This window comes from Cantharellus anzutake (assembly GCF_015039405.1).
Source record: "Cantharellus anzutake strain C23 chromosome Unknown EI90scaffold_14, whole genome shotgun sequence".
Lineage (NCBI taxonomy): Eukaryota > Fungi > Basidiomycota > Agaricomycetes > Cantharellales > Hydnaceae > Cantharellus > Cantharellus anzutake.
Genome location: NW_024066964.1, coordinates 712,065 through 728,850, shown reverse-complemented (window position 1 = coordinate 728,850; position 16,786 = coordinate 712,065).

Sequence of the window (16,786 nt, the reverse complement as noted above, 5' to 3'; positions counted from 1 at the left end):
CCGCAGGAGATCCTGAGGGTGTCCGCTGCAGGTGCACATGCTGGGCGTAGCAGGAAGTCATCCGGGGTGTCCAAGCCGGACAGGTCAACAGTACAATGATACAAGGGAAGGTGGTCCGTGTAAATAGAAAGAATAAACAGAAAGGGAGAGTGAAATAAAGGAGAAAGAGGAAAGAGGGAAGAGGGAGGAAAGGGAGGAAGGGGAAGAGGGAGGAAGGATGGGTAGCGGGGAGCGGGTGAGCGGGTGAGCGGGTGAGCGGGTGAGCGGGTGAGGTGGGCCCAGGTGGAACCGGGTGGAACCGGGTCAGGCGGGTGTGCCCTGACAGTGCGGCTGTGCGCGGAGATGACATGGCCTCCTCCACGTGACCCTGACCGCATGTATATAATAGCGCCTGGGGTGGGAACAGAAGAAGCAGCCTTCTTCTCAACTTCCCACTTCAGCCTAAGTGGTCAGGGACACTCACCCTGTGACGGGATCGCCGCTATGCACAGCTGCTATCCGTCCCACCGAGTCCTGCGCGCAGGGACCTCGCCGCTTTCGGAGCTGTCCCTGACACAAGCTCCTGGCTGGCAATGACGAGAAATTATTAAACTCCATTCAAGACACTATCGGTGCACGATTCAAAGTCTCAAGCCAAGGAGAGGCTTCATGGATCCTGGGCATTCAACTTCGCCAAGATATATCTTCCGGAACATTGTCGATCGATCAATCTCAGTATATTAAGGATGTCCTTGCCCATTTCAGCATGACTGATTGCACACCCATCATTACCCCTTTGCCCTCAGGAATTCATTACAAGCCAACTTCAGCGGATGACCACTCAAAAGTTTCCTCATACCCATACCTCAAAGCGATTGGGTCCCTAATGTATGCTGCACTGGGGACGTGCCCGGACATCTGTGCATCAGTTAGGGAACTGGCCTCATTTGCCTCGACTTTCGGACAAGAACATGTCGATGGAATCAGGCACATCATGAAATATCTTGCTGGAACCATTAATCGAGGTATTGTTAAAAACCCGGGTTGTGGAAGAGGGGGTAAATGCGTGAGTCCGAATGCAGGCGGGGCTCAACTAGAGGGGGGTCCGAGGGCTCCGGTAGTGAACCGAAGCTTCTCAGGGAGCCCGGTTCTGCTGGATGGTACAAGAGGCTCTAAGAAGGATGCGGCCTCAGTGACTCGGAGGGAGCGCTGTGCCTCCGTTACGTCTCAGTTAGTCCTTGTATTTCTTATGTCTGAGGTGTCTTGTAGAACAGGGACAGGAATCACTCAGAGGGACTTTGGGTGGCATTTTAGTCGAGATTAGAACTAAGGAACTACAGGTTCTAATCTACGTGTATTTATAAAGGGGGATGGGTAGGACTTTAGTCAAAGCCCGAAATGACAAAATGGGGAAAACACCGAAAGGTACCGAATGATACCGAGAGGTACCGAAAGGTTCCGGACGATATCTAAAACAGGGAACCGAGGTGTCGGGCCAAGGAGGGCGGAGTTGGAGGCCGGAAAATGAATGGGGAAGACAAATGGGTAAAGGGGGTTAGCCGACTGAATGGTAGTAAGAAGGTAGTCGTGCTAAGAATGGAAGATGACTAATAAGTGATAACGTGAGGGAGATCACCGAAGGATGCGGGTAGCTCCGAAAGCGGAGTTGCGTATCCGAAGGATGTTGGGTGACTCCAATAAATGAAGTGGGTGGAGGAATGGTTTAAGGGCATGTCACGGGGTGTCGGAGGTCCGTCAGGATATCAGAGCGAATCCGGGGTCTCCAAATGTTCCGACTCGGGACCGAGGTTCCGGGATGGGAGTGGCCAAGGTTCGGTGTGCCGCAACCAGACTGGAGCTGAGACAGTCAGGGGGGGAAGGTGACTTGGAGAGTGGGGAGGCATGGTGTAGGGGGTGGTGAAGTTGTTAGGAAGGTGTGATGTGGTGGGAGTGCGCGGGGTCGGGATTCCGGGATATGACAGGTATTGTATACACGACAGGAGGGGGAGAACTCATAGGGTATACGGATGCAGATTGGGCAAATGATGTGGTCAACCATAAATCCGTATCTGGGTATGCTTTTCTTCTCTCAGGAGGAGCGGTCTCATGGATGTCCAAGCAACAACACAGCATCGCCTCATCCTCAACACATGCAGAGTATGTTGCCGCTGCCGAAGCTGCCAAGGAAACGATATGGCTTCGACGATTATTTGAAGAATTGCATGAAGGAATCACTGGACCCACTACCCTACATATCAACAATCGCGCTGCCAACCTGCTTGCCCAGAATCCAGTAAATCATGCAGCCACCAAAACCATAGATGTCCACTACCACTTTATCAGGGAATGCATTGCAGATGGGACAGTCAACCTCAAGCTCATCAGGATGAATGACATGGCCGCAGACATCCTTACGAAGTCGCTAGCTAAGGTAAAGCATGAGCACTTCTGCCTAATGCTAGGGATGGAGTTTGTAGGCTAAAGGAACGTGTGGACGTTGGACTGAGGGGGAGTGTTGAAGTTAGCGGTCCAACGCCACAGGCGGTCAGGGGTGGTAATCCACCTGGTATGTCACCGCCGGATTGGAGGAGCTTGGACCGGACAAATTGAGCTTTGGGAGAGGCGTCGGGGTGCTCCTGCAACTTGGTACTGGACCACAAAGCGTCCAGTTACCTTTGTAGTTCATTTCCTTTTGTCTCTCGCATATCACTGTTGCCACTCATGCATGTATTTAAGGGCGAAGCTTGTAGATGCGGATACCCAACTAATCGATGGTATCCGACATCTCAGTGGGGCACATTAACACTTTCCAGTCCTTGCTGAGCACCAGCTCATGAAAGCGCCCAGCGCTTCATTACTCTCTGAGCTGTCAAATTGATGGCTCCCACCTCTTCCTCTCATGATGAGAGGTAGTAGACGGCCCAGATGACCGTCTCCCTACTGGTTTCACACCAGTAGTTCAGCTCTCCAGCTTTTGCTGAGAGCTGACATTTGGAAGCGCAACCCGCTTCACCAATTTCCGGAGTTTGCATCATAGATGCAACTCCTTCTCTCTCTCTCAAGAATGAGAGGTTAGAGACGGCTGAATAAGCTGTCTCCCTGTTGTTATTAAGGGCAATTAAGCACTTACTAACACTGGGCCACATAAGCGCGCTTGCGCTTCTGGCCCAACTCCCTTTTTACCCATCTTTATGGGTAATATTCTCATTTTCGCTCCCTAAACAATCATTTAGGGAGGAGAGGCCTTCATTGGCCTGGGGTTTATTGACCCCAACACTCCCTAATGGAGGAGTGGCCATAAATGGCCTAGGGTTTCGTGACCCTATGTTTTTTATTTTTACCTTTATTGTTAAAATTCCTGTAAATCAGGGATTTGAAGGCCTAATCGCCTTCACTGGTGGAGGTCTAACCACCTCTACCTTACAATTTTTACTTTAAAAAAATTTGATTTATTCCTGTTAAACCGGGAACTTCTAGATCTGTCACAACAACAGATCAGTGGAGGCTTAATGGCCTCTACACTACTCTTATTCCTTGGACCATCAAACCCATGGTTCTGTAAAGGCCTAACAGCCTTTACTTTATTCTAACTTCTTGATCTGTCAAAACAACAGATTTGTGGAGGCTTAACAGCCTCTACCTTACTATTGTTTCTTGATCTGTTGAAACGACAGATCTGTAGAGGCCTAACAGCCTCTACCCTTGTTCTCTGATCCATGAAAACAATGGATCTGTGGAGGCTTAACAACCTCTACCTTATCTTTATTCTATGAACTGTCAAAATAACAGTTCTGTTAAGGCCTAACAGCCTTGACATTAAATCCTTAACTTTTTTAATTTTTAAAAAAACTGTCATCCCAACAGTTTTGTAAAGGTTTAACCACCTTTACTTTCATTTTTTGAAAAAAATTTTTTTCTTTTCTCTTTCCATGTTACCCCTTCCTTATATGCGATATTAATATCACAAGGGAGGAGAGTGTAAGGAGTGGTAACCCCACCCCTTATTTCCCATTACATAATTGTATAATTGTCTTGTAATAAACATGTATATACAAAGCACATACAATAGTGTGGGAAAGTGGAAAGAGCAACTTAGCCTTTCCTCCCATACTGTTGCAAATAATAACTTCATACAAGTTACTTTTGTTGGCAGCCTGAGGAACTAGGCTAACCAGGGTTGGCACCTACACCAACCCCTTACAACACCCCTCATTCTGAAGTTAAGGACCAGACTCTTAAGTGTTACCGAATGTTACAGGAATGGGTTCTGGGGAACTCAACCTGAGCCATTCTGCTCACGGACGGAGGTGGCTGTGTAGCTGTTGAGGGGAGAGCAGGAGATCTGAGGCCAGGTGGGCTAATGGTAACTTGGCACTCCAAGGAGTGTACCGGCAGCAGGTGTGGTGGTCTGCTAATGGTGACTTGGCACTCTGAGGAGCATACTGGCAGTGGGTATAGTGGGGGCTCCTTGAGGGAGCCACCTAACAGTCAGCTAGCAGTGACTTGGCGCTCATGTGAGTGTACCGGTAGTGTGGGTAGTTGGCACTCCTTGAGGGAGTTGTCAGGGACCGACCCGGTGTAGGAGAAATAATATTCAAAGAATAAAACAATGATCTATCAGAATAGTCAACGAACAGGTGACAAGTTCAGATGTTTAACAGATCTCATGATCTTTATGAGACTGGACAGACATTAGATCATTATAAATTATCTACACCCATGTAGTATGAGATTTAATCTACTACAATCATGCCTAGAACTTGGCATAGGTGTAATATTCAAAGAATATAACCCTACAACAAGAAAATAGCACATAGACAGCAGAATAAGAAGGAACATTGGGAAAGAAATGTGAATATCTCGGGAACCAGTAAACCTTTGACTGTAATCTTTTTACCATCTGAAAGGACTGTTTCTTAACTTTATCCACGGTTTTGTTTCATTCTAAAAGCTTCAAAACTGACGGAGATATCGCTCAAACGGCGAAACACCTTATAATTCATATACATTTATTTGCTAATTCTTACAAAAAGTAATGTGACTCAAGGGAAATATATTGGCGCCCGGAAGTCTGGCGGACCGAATACCATATGATAGAGTATTCCCCGGCGCGGGCGGACAGTTTTTGATCGCATCAGAAGAGGAGAAAATGCTAAAAAACCGGATCTTGTATATTTTCCCATGATTCATCAAAACTTTTTGATTTTAAGCTCAAATAAATCGGAACAAAGGAATGATTGATGATCTGGATTTCGGATCATAAGCATAAAGTGATTCAGAAGTCCGCGGATCAGTTAATTAATTGGGAAGGCTCTAGAACATTAGTAATGATGTGGCTTCACAAAAAGGGGTCAATTAGAGAACAGCCTAGAAAGTTCCTTTATAGCCGAGTCATTTCTAAAGATAACCGTTCGTAATTAAGGCGGTGTAGAGCATAGCTTCAGCGCTACAAGATCCCGCTGAGATCGGCCCAAAAGACAAAGAAATGAATTACTTATTGCTGAGTCTGTCCTAAGTCCATTATTAAGCTTACACAGCCCAAGCCCCTATATCATTCTAGAACTATCTATAATACAAATGTAGCACATGTAACTAGTGCGAGGCGTGGGAGTAGAGAGGCCTCTGAAAAGCATAAAAGGCCACCGCTTCTGCCCCCTCTCAAACCTCAGGTAGAAATAAAAGTTTAATTCTCCTCACCAGTGGTTGGTTCGTTTGCTCCAAAAGATAAAAGCAAATATTAGTTGTTAGCTAATATAAAACTAACACGTCACTCTAAGCGTGAGCCAGGGTCAGTTAGACACAGCTGAACAAAAGTGTCATAGTGAGAATTAGTGAGAATTTGGTGGAGGGACTTCTTAATTGAATAATCTCTCAGCAATTTTTGGTTATCACACCACAGGAGAAAAGTGAGCGATCCTGAACCTGCTAGATAACTAGCACGCACTCTAAGCGATAGAAAGAGCAGTTTGGTCACTCCTGTATTGAGTAACATTTATTTCGGAATTATTCTATTAGCAGTTTTCCTTCAGTAAATTATCAGGAAAATCACATCCTACTGAAAAGTGGTAAATATAGGTGTAATATTGACTAGAAATCATAGTAAAGTCAATATAGAATTTTATCCGTAGACGATCTATACGTCAGGTGAGATCGTTGGGGGTGTTTATTGTTGTTTAGACAGTGAACAATCATATATTTGGCAACCAAAACACGGTCAGTACGCAAATCAGCACAAACTCTAATATCGTTATTGGACGTAGGAAACTGGTTACATAAGGTGATCCAGCTCCGCTCCTTCACCGGGGTCGAGAGCGTCCAGGTATACCGCCCGGGGCTGAGGGCCCGGCAGGGTGGGGTGCAGGCGTGCATAACAACGGGCCCGAAGTAGGCAAGGGTCCCTGGCCACTTAGACTAAAGTGGGAAGTGTGTTATTATTATTAGCAGGGGAATGTAAGCTACTTGCCTAAAGTGGGAAGTGTGAGAAGAAGGTTACTTCTCAGTTCCCACTTAGGCTGTGTTTATGTACATGCGGTTGGGGGTCACGTGGGGAGCACCACGTCATCTACGCACACAGCCGCATCCGCCTGGGTATCTCCGTAAGAGGTCTTGGGGGCGTCCGGTGTGTAGGGCATCACCTGGTGTGTCCGGGTCCGGGTGTGTTGCACGTTAATGGTACATCGAGCAAGGAAGTCGTCCGTGTAGTAGAAAAGGAAAGAAGGAGAAAGAAAGGAGAGAAGAAGGAGAAGGGAAAGGGAAAGGAAGGAGGAGAGAAAGGAGGAGGGAGGATGGGGGCAGCAGGTGAGGATAGTGGGATCGGGTGGGGTCGGACCGGGTGGAGTGGGGTCAGGCGGGTGTGCCCTGACAAACGTACACTCTCCCTCGGTATAGGACTAGGTCTCCCTGCTCCTCCCACTCGTCCGATCTTAGCGTCCCTTCCCTCAGCTCTCATATAGCCTTTACCACCCTCTCATCATGGTCTTTTGCCCCACGTATTCTCTCTAGGATACCTGCTTCCTCTCCTTCTACTGAGACTGCCTCCGTTGCACAGGCTTCGAACCAGGCTGGTTGGAGGAGGGTCAGCCCTTCGTTGTCGTCCTTCCCTTTTGGGTGGTCAGCTCAGCGGGAGAGTGCATCCAGCTTCCCCATGAGTTTCCCTGGGCAGTGGACGAGGGTGAAGTAGAAGCAGGAGAGGAAGAGGGTCCACCGGGCCTGGCGCCGGTTTAACCTCTGGGCCGTCCGGAAGTAACTCAGGTTACGGTGGTCAGTGTAGATTTCGACCTTCTCCCCGGCACCTTCTAAGAAGTGTCGCCACTCTTCCAGGGCTCGGACAATTGCAAGCATCTCCTTGTCATATATCTTGTAGTTATGCTCCACATCCGTGAAACTCTTGGACATGAATGCTACTGGGTGGAACTCCCCGTCCGCCTGGAGCTGGGAGAGGACTGCACCGGTTGCGAAGTTAGAGGCGTCACACTCGAGCCTGAAGCGGCCAGTGTCTGTAGGGAAGGAGGGGACAGGGGCGGTGGTGACAGCTTCTTTGAGGGCGCGGAAGGCATAGTCCTCGTCTGGGCCCCAGTTCCAGGTTTGGGTCTTCCGGGTTAGCACGTGGAGGGGCCATGCTTTCTCGGAGAAGTCCTTGATGAAGCGACGGTAAAAGTTCACGAACCCTAGGAAGGACTGCACTTCCTTCACCTTGGTTGGGGTCAGCCAGTCAAGGACTCCATGGATCTTCATGGGGTCCATTGCGACACTGCCCTCTGAGATGACCAGGCCCAAGTAGTCGATCTGCATCCATTCAAATTTACACTTCTCCGGCTTCAGGAAGAGCCTTCTCTTCCGTAGTGTCTCTAGGACTTCTCGGACTACCCTCCGGTGCTCCTCTAGGGTGGCCGTGAAGATGAGAATGTCGTCCATGTAACAAATGATGACCTCCCAATCGATGAAATCCCGAAGGATGTCGTTCATCATGGTCTGGAAGGTCACGGGTGAGTTACATAGGCCGAAGAACATTACCATGGGCTTGAACAGCCCTCGATTGGTTGCGAATGCTGCTTTCCACTCGTCGCCATCCTTAATCCAGATGTTGTTAAACCCCCATCGTAAGTCCAGAGCTGAGAAGTACTTGGCGTTGTGGAGGTGGGCGGAGAACGTCTGAGATGAGTGGAAGCGGGTACGAGTTCTTTACCGTGATCTCGTTCAATTTCCAGTAGTCCTGGACTAGACGTAGCGACCCATCCTTCTTCTTGACGAAGAAGACTGGAGCCCCCATTGGGGACTTGGAGGGTCATATGCGCCTGTTCTGCAAGTTCTCGTGCAGGAACTTGTCCAGCTCTTTCTGCTCCGGCCGTGAGAGGGGGAAAGTCTTCCCTCTGGGTAGTTTGGCATCTGGGACTAAGTCTATAGCGTGGTCCCAGGGCTTCCAGGGGGGTAGCTGATCAAAGGCTTCTTTCGAGAACACATCCCGGAAGTCTTGGTAATGCTCTGGCACCAACGCTTCAAACGGCACGGGTTCTGCTTCCGGGTCACGGGCTTCCTGGGCCATTCGCTGGGAGGGTGTCGTAGTCGCTCTCAGGTCATGCCCCCACCCCGGGGGGATGATCGTGGCATAGATCCCATCCCCAGGTTCCAGGGCGAGGTCCGGGTCGCCTCGTGCCTGTAGCAGCTTGCAGGAGGATGGGCAGCGGGACATGGTGACTTTCTGTCGTGCCCAATCCACCTCTGGGTTGTGGTGCAACAGCCATGAATGTCCTATGATGAGGGACTGTCGCCCGAGGTTTGCAACCGCGAACCGGGCTCGCTCTGTGTGTCGTCCGAACATCAGGAGGGCCTCCAGTTCCTCAGTTATGGCTCCATTCTCATTGGGGGTCCTGTCGACATTGCGGACCGGGATGGGCTGAGGGAGCCGGGTGGTCTCAAGGTTGTGCTTCCGGATGAACTCGGGGCTTACAAAGTTCCCGGTGGCTCCTGAGTCTAGGAGCACTGACATGGATACAGAGGTGAGGGAGGTCAGGGTGGTCAGCTTCACGGTGAGGCTGAGCGACCTGGGGGACTGTTTGGAGAGGACGTAGATAGCGGGTGGGGACACCGCTACTTCAGGTGTTACCCCTGGGGTTCTTTCACTCTCTTGTGCTGGAGATGCGCTTTTTCTCCTCTTTTTTGCAATAACTCGGTGAAGCTTTGGCATTGCTGGCTTACGCACACTGCAGTATTTACACGAGTTATCCTCTACGGGCACCCGGGACGCATCCCTCACCGGCCGCCTGTCAGGGCACACCCGCCTGACCCGGCTCCACCCAGCCCAACCTGACCCGGTACCCCGCTGCCCACCCTTCCTTGCCTCCTCCCCCTTTCCCTTCCTCCCTCCTCATCCACCCCTCCTCACTTCCTCCTTATCCTACTTCTTCTTTATTTCTCTCTTTATTCTACATGGACGACTTTCTTTGTATCAATGTACCATTGACCCATCTGCAGCGCACCCACCATGCACCCGGACCGGGCACCTCGGATGACTTCCCGCTGTGCCCAGTACGCATGCCTGCACCAGATGCCCTTGGGATCTCCCACGGAGATACCCAGGTGGTTATGGCTGTGTGCGAGGGTGACGTGGCATCCGTCATGTGATCTAAGCCGCATGTATATAAACAAACCTGAAGTGGGAACCAAAGAAGTAGCCTTCTTCTCAACTTTCCACTTCAGTCTAAGTGGCCAGGGACCACTGTCCCGCATCGGGCCTGTCAGTACGCACGCCTGATCCGCCCCCCACCAGGCTCTCAGCCCCGGACGCTACACCCGGGCCCCCTCGACCCCGGACGAGTCCCTGACACCACCTTCCTGAAAATCCTCCTGAGGCCCTGCCTCTGGCTCTTCCCCCTCTCCCTCTGGTTCCTCAGTCAGCTGCCTCTTCAGCCCCTCCATCAGTGCTCGAAGGTCTTCCAGGTGGAGGCGTCGGACCCAGTGGACCTTAGGTTGTGGGCAGTCTCGTGCAATATGCCCTGGGGTGTTACAGTTGTAACACAGCCCATTCCTCCTCTGGTCAGTCCTTGAGCGGTCGAGGTCCATGGGTTGTGGGCCTGTCCCTGTAGGGGGGTGGGCTGCAGGAGTTGGGGGCGGGGCTGCGGGCCCAGGTCGTGGGGCTGCAGGTGTGGGACATGCGTGAGGGGGGTTTGTGGTTGGCGGGGGTCGCGTCAGGGTAAACGGAGGCCTGGGCAGGGGCGCGTGGGGTTGTGTTGCCTGGAAGCGTCGCCACTGGTTGTCCAGGAGGGTGGCCTCACGTTTCCACTCGGCCCAGGTGGTAGGCATGGGGCAGAGGCGATATATACTTTCGTGGAGCCGGGGGTTGATTGCTTGCTCGAAACGGTTGACAAGCCCAACATCGCCTAACCGCGAGGCGGGTCTCAGTATCTCGAACTCCTGGATGACTTTGTCCATGGAGTCACTCCCCTGTCGGATGCTTTCCAACTTCTGCCAGGCAGTGGCTTCCCAGTTGGGGTCCTGGAACATGGCATCGAGTTCCGTGTTGAACTCGTCCATGGTGAGGGTGGGAGAGTTTGCCGTTAACAGCGCGATGGTACGTTGGGTCGCCCATGCTCCTGCGGTCCCCCCCTTCATGTAGGACAACACGAAGAGGATCTGAGAGAGGGGGGTGGGGAACTCGGCCACACGGACATGGAAATAGATGCCGCATTCAGCTTTGAAATGGTCAAGGTCCTCACTGGCTCCTGAGAAGGCAGTGGGGGGGCAACCTTAGGCCCTTTGGGTCTGGGCATGGGTGGGGGTGCAGGGGCAGGTGTAGGTGTGGGCATGGGGGCGGGTGCTGGCTGGTTCAAGACCTGGTTTTCGATGATGGCCTGTAGTTCTTGGAACCGGGCCAGCAGGTCGTCGTACTGCTCTTCGGTTACCATGGCAGGGGAGGGAGGAGGGATAGGGGAGACGAGGTTGAAGCCTTCTTCTGCTGTCAGGGACGCGTCTGGGGTAGAGGCCTGGGTGAGACGCCCAACACTAGAAGTCTCGCAGGGTGTGGAGCGGGCATGCATACTGGTGGGCCTGGCTCAGGAGACAGTCCCTGGCCACTCAGACTGAAGTGGAAAAGGGTGAGAAGAAGGCTACTTCTTCAGTTCCCACTTCAGGTATGTTTATATACATGCGGCTTAGGTCACATGACGGGTGCCACGTCATCCTCACATACAGCCGTAGTCACCCGGGTGTCCCTGTGGGGGATCCCGAGGGCATCCACTGTGAACGCGCGAGCTGGATGTAGCAGGGGTTGCCCGAGGTGCCCAGGCTGGGTGTGTTGTGAGCACGCTCTGGGTGGGTCAATGGTACATTGATACAAGGAAAGGTCGTCCGTGTAGAATAAAGAGAAAATAAAGAGAAAGTGAAATAAATGAAGAGGGAATGGAATGGAGAAAGAAAGAAAGAGGAAGGGGGGAGGAGGTAAGAGAAGACTGGGTGGCAGGGTACCGGGTGAAGTGGGGCCGGGTCAGGCAGATGTGCCCTGACATGTATGGCAACAGCCGAAAAGATGGAACCTAACGAATAACACACCATCCTCTTCTGTGCAACAACTGTAAACCTCCTTGTGCCAACACTGTATCGTCTGTGTAAGATTGTGTATGTCTCGGTCACCATCTATATGGGTCATCCCTACCGAGGTTGACGACTCTAGCCACGGATCATCGAGTTCACGTGCAACTCAACTCAGGTATGTGTGAGCACCTTTTGTTACGACTCATGTCGCTCGCCCAGGTACTGGGCTCACATCTGTCTCACCTTACGGTGAGCGTCTGGTTAATTCTACAGACGGATTGGTATTCGATACAAGCCCGTTCCCCTCATCACCGGTACGCTCTCGCCAGTGCCAAGTAGCCGCCGAACCCACCACGTGTCGTTCGACCTACGATCAACTAACCCCTCCATCACCGGTACGCTCTTACGAGCGCCAGGTACCCGTTGACATGAATACAGACCGTTCACCAGATGAACAGTCTCATACCTCGTTGCCGGTACACCCATCTGGGCGCCAAGTATCCATCAACCCAGCCTCCAGTAGCTCCCTCAAGGAGCTAGAACATCACTCATTGCTGGTACACCCAATTGGGTGCCAAGTGCCCATCAACCATATCTCAGGAAGGAGCCGTTATCTCACTCGCTACCGGTACGCTCCCTCGAGCACCAAGTACCTGCTAGCCCTATGTCCTCAACTAGTCCCGTTCTGGACATTCTCTCAACCTGTGATCCTATACATCTGCACACGGTACGCTCACGTAACAAGCGCCAAGTATCCGTCGTAACAGACTCCCATTCACCATGAGGTCTCAGCTTTCTGTCAAAAGCTCCAAGGCTATCGGACAATTCTAATTACATGACTAGGCTGCCCTACATACATGAGGTGGATGATTCCAAGTCATCTATAAGGACAGAAAGAAATGGATTGCCCTTAACCCATTTCTTTAACACCACTCCTCACTTCTGTTTTCATTTTCTCATTTTTTCTTTCTGTAAGTACAGCTCCCCTCACCTTACTAATTCTGGGCCTTCAAGGGTTCAGGCCTAAGAAGGGGATACTGTCATATCCATCCCCAGCCATCGACTTCCGATCTCTCCGATCCCTCTGGTCTACCTCCACTCCTTCACTAACCTCGGAGCTCCCGTATTCCACAATCCCCTCGGTACCCCTCGATGGTCACCACCCCCTCCTTTCAATTTATTACCTATGCCTCCCTAAGTATGGAGCCCTGAAGACTTCCGGACAGCTCCGACGTCCACTAGCACACTCCCGCCTCCGCTGGGCAATACACTCGCCTGCCCTGCAGAGCCCACCTTCGGGCCTATCCCTCCTTTCCGTTAACCCCGTAACCCAACTCGTCGGTAACATTCAGTCGGCTAACGTTTAACCCCGTTAGCTCCGCTCCGCTTGGCTCCACCATTTGCGGACCCGTCTTCGCTGTAACTATATATACCCAACTTGTACATAGGTTACACTTCAGTAATAAAATCGACTAGAGTTTACCCCCCTTCAGTTCTGGTTGCCAGTTAGTAAGTTAGGGCATGGACGTGTTACTTGGCACAGCGCTCCTGGCATAAGTCACTGAGGCCGAAGCCCTCCACCATGGAGACTTTCCTTCGTCTCAATCTGGTCTCTGACAGCCTTGACCCACATGATTTTTCCTGTGGGTTTGCATGCAGGCTGTGGTTGAGAGAGATATGTAAAGATGGGAAGAAGAGGGAAGTGGGGGAAGTCAGGGAAGGTGGTTCTGGGGTTGTATGGGTGGTTGCCCTGACATCACCCCCCCCTCTATGCCACTTCACCTCAGAGCAGCTGAGTGTCTTGGCTGGTGGGTCCTATTGGGCCTTTCTTGTCTTGGGGCATTGGGGTGGGATCGATGGAACTCTTCTACAAGCTCTGGAGAGTGCTCTAAGTTTTTGTGGGGAAGCCATTCATTTTCCAAGTTTGGCCAGCCCGAGAATTTAACAAAATACCAGAGTTTCCCATACCTGTACTTGGAGTTTAGGATCTTCTCTACTTCGTATTCCTCTTCTCCATCAATTATTTCCGGGCCAGGGCAAGGGTCTACTGTATGCTGTAGGAGGGCACAGCAAGTACCACACAAACAAGGCCAGAACCACGTTTTTCGAGGCTCCAACGACCACCCTCAAGCCTCCGACACATTCACAATGCCCACAGCACATTTCCACATTTTTTCCAATTTTCTTCATGCTTTTTTTCTCAAGACTCATATTGCCACTTCCCCAAAATTCATGGATATCCACCATTTCACCAATTTTCCACCAATTCACACGATTTTGAGCTTGAAGGACAGTGACGGATCAGGAGAAGAGGATGGAATGACGGGACGGGAGTTAGTACGACGGATACGTGGTGGAGAAGCGAGATTAATGGTTGATATTGACCTTATGGGCCTCAATTATTGACTTTATTGTTACCTTGTGGACATTTTTTTTGCCTTATTGTTTCTTAGCCGAGTTCTCAACATTCTTCCTGTTTCCATTGCCACCATCCATCGGCTATTTTCCTTGTTTTTTGTTCTGATTTCTCTTTTTTTCTATATATACACCCAGTTTGCATTGTACTTACAGTTGTTGGACCTCTCTTCTGTGCTACAAAGACTGTGGTGTTGAGCGACCCTTCCATACGTTTAAAGAGCTTAGTTTGACTCCCTGATGACTGTCCAAGAAGGACCAGGGGTGAGTGCTAAGTTTGAGAGAATTTATTAGTATAGTGCTCTTGCACCAGGACCATGTGTGGCCTTACTGGTAGTAAGATTTTCTTTGCCCCCCTTTTTCTTTTCTTGTTTGCTGCTGGGTTACATCCCTAGCATGCTTACAACACTCGGAAATTTCATCTGGGAGGTAGGGGCGGATGTTGGTGACTGAGACTACAGGGTGGACGCCCTTCTGCTGGGCAGTTTCACAGCTGCTGGGGACACCACCTTGATGATCTGGAATGGGCTGATCCACTTGTGGTCCAGCTTTTTGGTTGGCCAGTCAGTTGTATAGTTTTGGGAGCTGAACCAGACCTTCTGTCCTTCTTTGTACTCTGGGGCAGCCTTTCGGTTCTGGTCATAGTACTGGGCCATCTCATCCACTGCATGCTCTAGTGCTGCCTTTGCCTCTTCCTGCATCTTTATCATCTGGGAGGCAACGGCATCTGCTGCCTCAATGTCAGATGAGCAAGTTGGCTCAGATCCCATATGGGGGTGCTGCCTGGAATCGAGTTCAAATGGGGTTTGGTGGGTGGCAGAGTGGACCCAGTTTTTATATGCGAATTCAGCCAGTGGGAGCCAGTCCACCCAGTCATCCTACCTGTGGTTGACAAAGACACGGAGGTAGGCTTCAATCTCCTGGTTCACATGCTCTGTCTGGCTGTCTGTCTGTGGGTGGTATGGGGTGGACAGAGTGAGCTTGATCCCCAGAAGTGCTGCTAGCTCGCTGGAGAATCTGGACATGAAGGCCATGCCTTGGTTGCTCAGTATCTCCTCTGGGAGCCCATGGTGCCTCCAGACATGCTCCAGGAACAGTCAGGCTACCCCTGCAGAATCTATGGTGGTGACTGTGGGCACAGCATGGATCCTTTTGGAGAGGTGGTCCACTACCACCAAGATTGCATTGTAGCCTTTGGACTCCAGAAGTTCACCTATGGTGTCCACAGAGATCACTTGCCATCAGCAGGAGGGCACTTTGTTTGGGATGAGCTTCCCGACTTTCTGGGAGGGGAAGGGTTTCACCCAGTGGCAGGTGTCACAGCCTGAGACATAGCTGGCCACGTAGCATGACATTCCTGGCCACCAGTAGTTGTGGGAGACCAGCTCCAAGATCTTCCACCTGCCTGGGTGTCCTGTTGGGACTGAGTCATGGTGGAGCTGGGGGTCTTTAGGGATGCACACCCATCCTCGGTGGAGGACCAGGTCCCCATCTCTGCCCCATTCTTCTGAGTGCAAGGATCCCTTCCCCAGTTCCCTCAGGGCCTTCACCACTGTCTCATCATACTCCTTTCCTCCTCAGATCCTCTCCAACATGCTCGTCTCCTCTCCTTCCATCAACACTCCTTCCATCACCCAGACTTCAAACCATTCAGGGTGTAGGAGGGTTGTGTCCGCATTGTCTCCTTCTCCTTGGGGGTGGTCTTCCCTGCAAGATAGGGCATCCAGCTTTCCCATGAGCTTCCCTGGGCGATGGATCAGGGTGAAGTCAAAGTGGGATAGGTAGAGGGACCAGCAGGGTTGTTGCCAGTTCAACCTTTGGGCTGTGCGGAAGTAGGAGAGGTTCTTGTGGTCCATGAAAATGGTGAACTTCTCTGGGGTCCCCTCCAGGAAGTGGCACCATTCCTCAAGCACCTGGACTATGGCAAGCATCTCTTTGTCATAGATCTCATAGTTCCTCTCCACAGCCTTTGGACATGAAAGCTACAGGGTGGAAATCCCCATCTGCCTGGAGCTGGGAGAGGACTGCCCTCATCGCAAAGTTAGAGGCATCACACTCCAGCTGAATGGGGCAGAGTTTGAAGGGAAGGTGAGCACTGGAGCAGAGGTGACCATTTGTTTCAGGTCTTCAAAGGAGGACTGTTCTGCAGGGCCCCAGGTCCAGGGCTGGGCCTTCTGGGTGAGCTTGTGGAGGGGTCATGCCTTTTCTGAAAAGTCACAGATGAAACAACGATAGAAGTTGACAAAGCCTAGAAAGGACTGGACCTCTTTAACCTTGGTGGGGGCTGGCCAGTCAGTCACCCCCTTCACTTTCACTGAGTCCATCACAATGTGGTCTTCTGAGATGACAAGGCCAAGGTAGTTGATAGTACTCTTCTCAAACTTGCACTTTTCAGGTTTGAGGAAGAGCTTCCGCTTCCTCAGGGTGGCCAGCACATCTTGTACAACCTTCCAGTGCTCTTTGAGGGTGGGAGAGAAGACTAGAATGTCATCCATGTAGCATATGACAGTTCCTTCATCAATAAACTCTTGCAAGATGTTGTTCATCATTGTTTGAAAGGTAGCCAGGGAGTTGCAGAGGCCAAAGAACATCACAGTGTGTTCAAACAGCCCTCGATTCGTGGCAAAAGCTGCTTTTCACTCATCCCCTGTGATCCGGACATTGTTGAAACCCCACCACAGATCTAGTGTTGAGAACCACTTGGCACCTCGGAGGCAGGTGAGGACGTCAGATATCAGGGGGAGTGGGTAGGAGTTCTTGACTGTGACCTCATTCAGCTTGCAGTAGTCTTGAACCAGCCTCAGGGAGCCAACTTTCTTCCTTACAAAGAACACTGGGGCTCCTGTGGGTGACTTGGAGGGTCTGA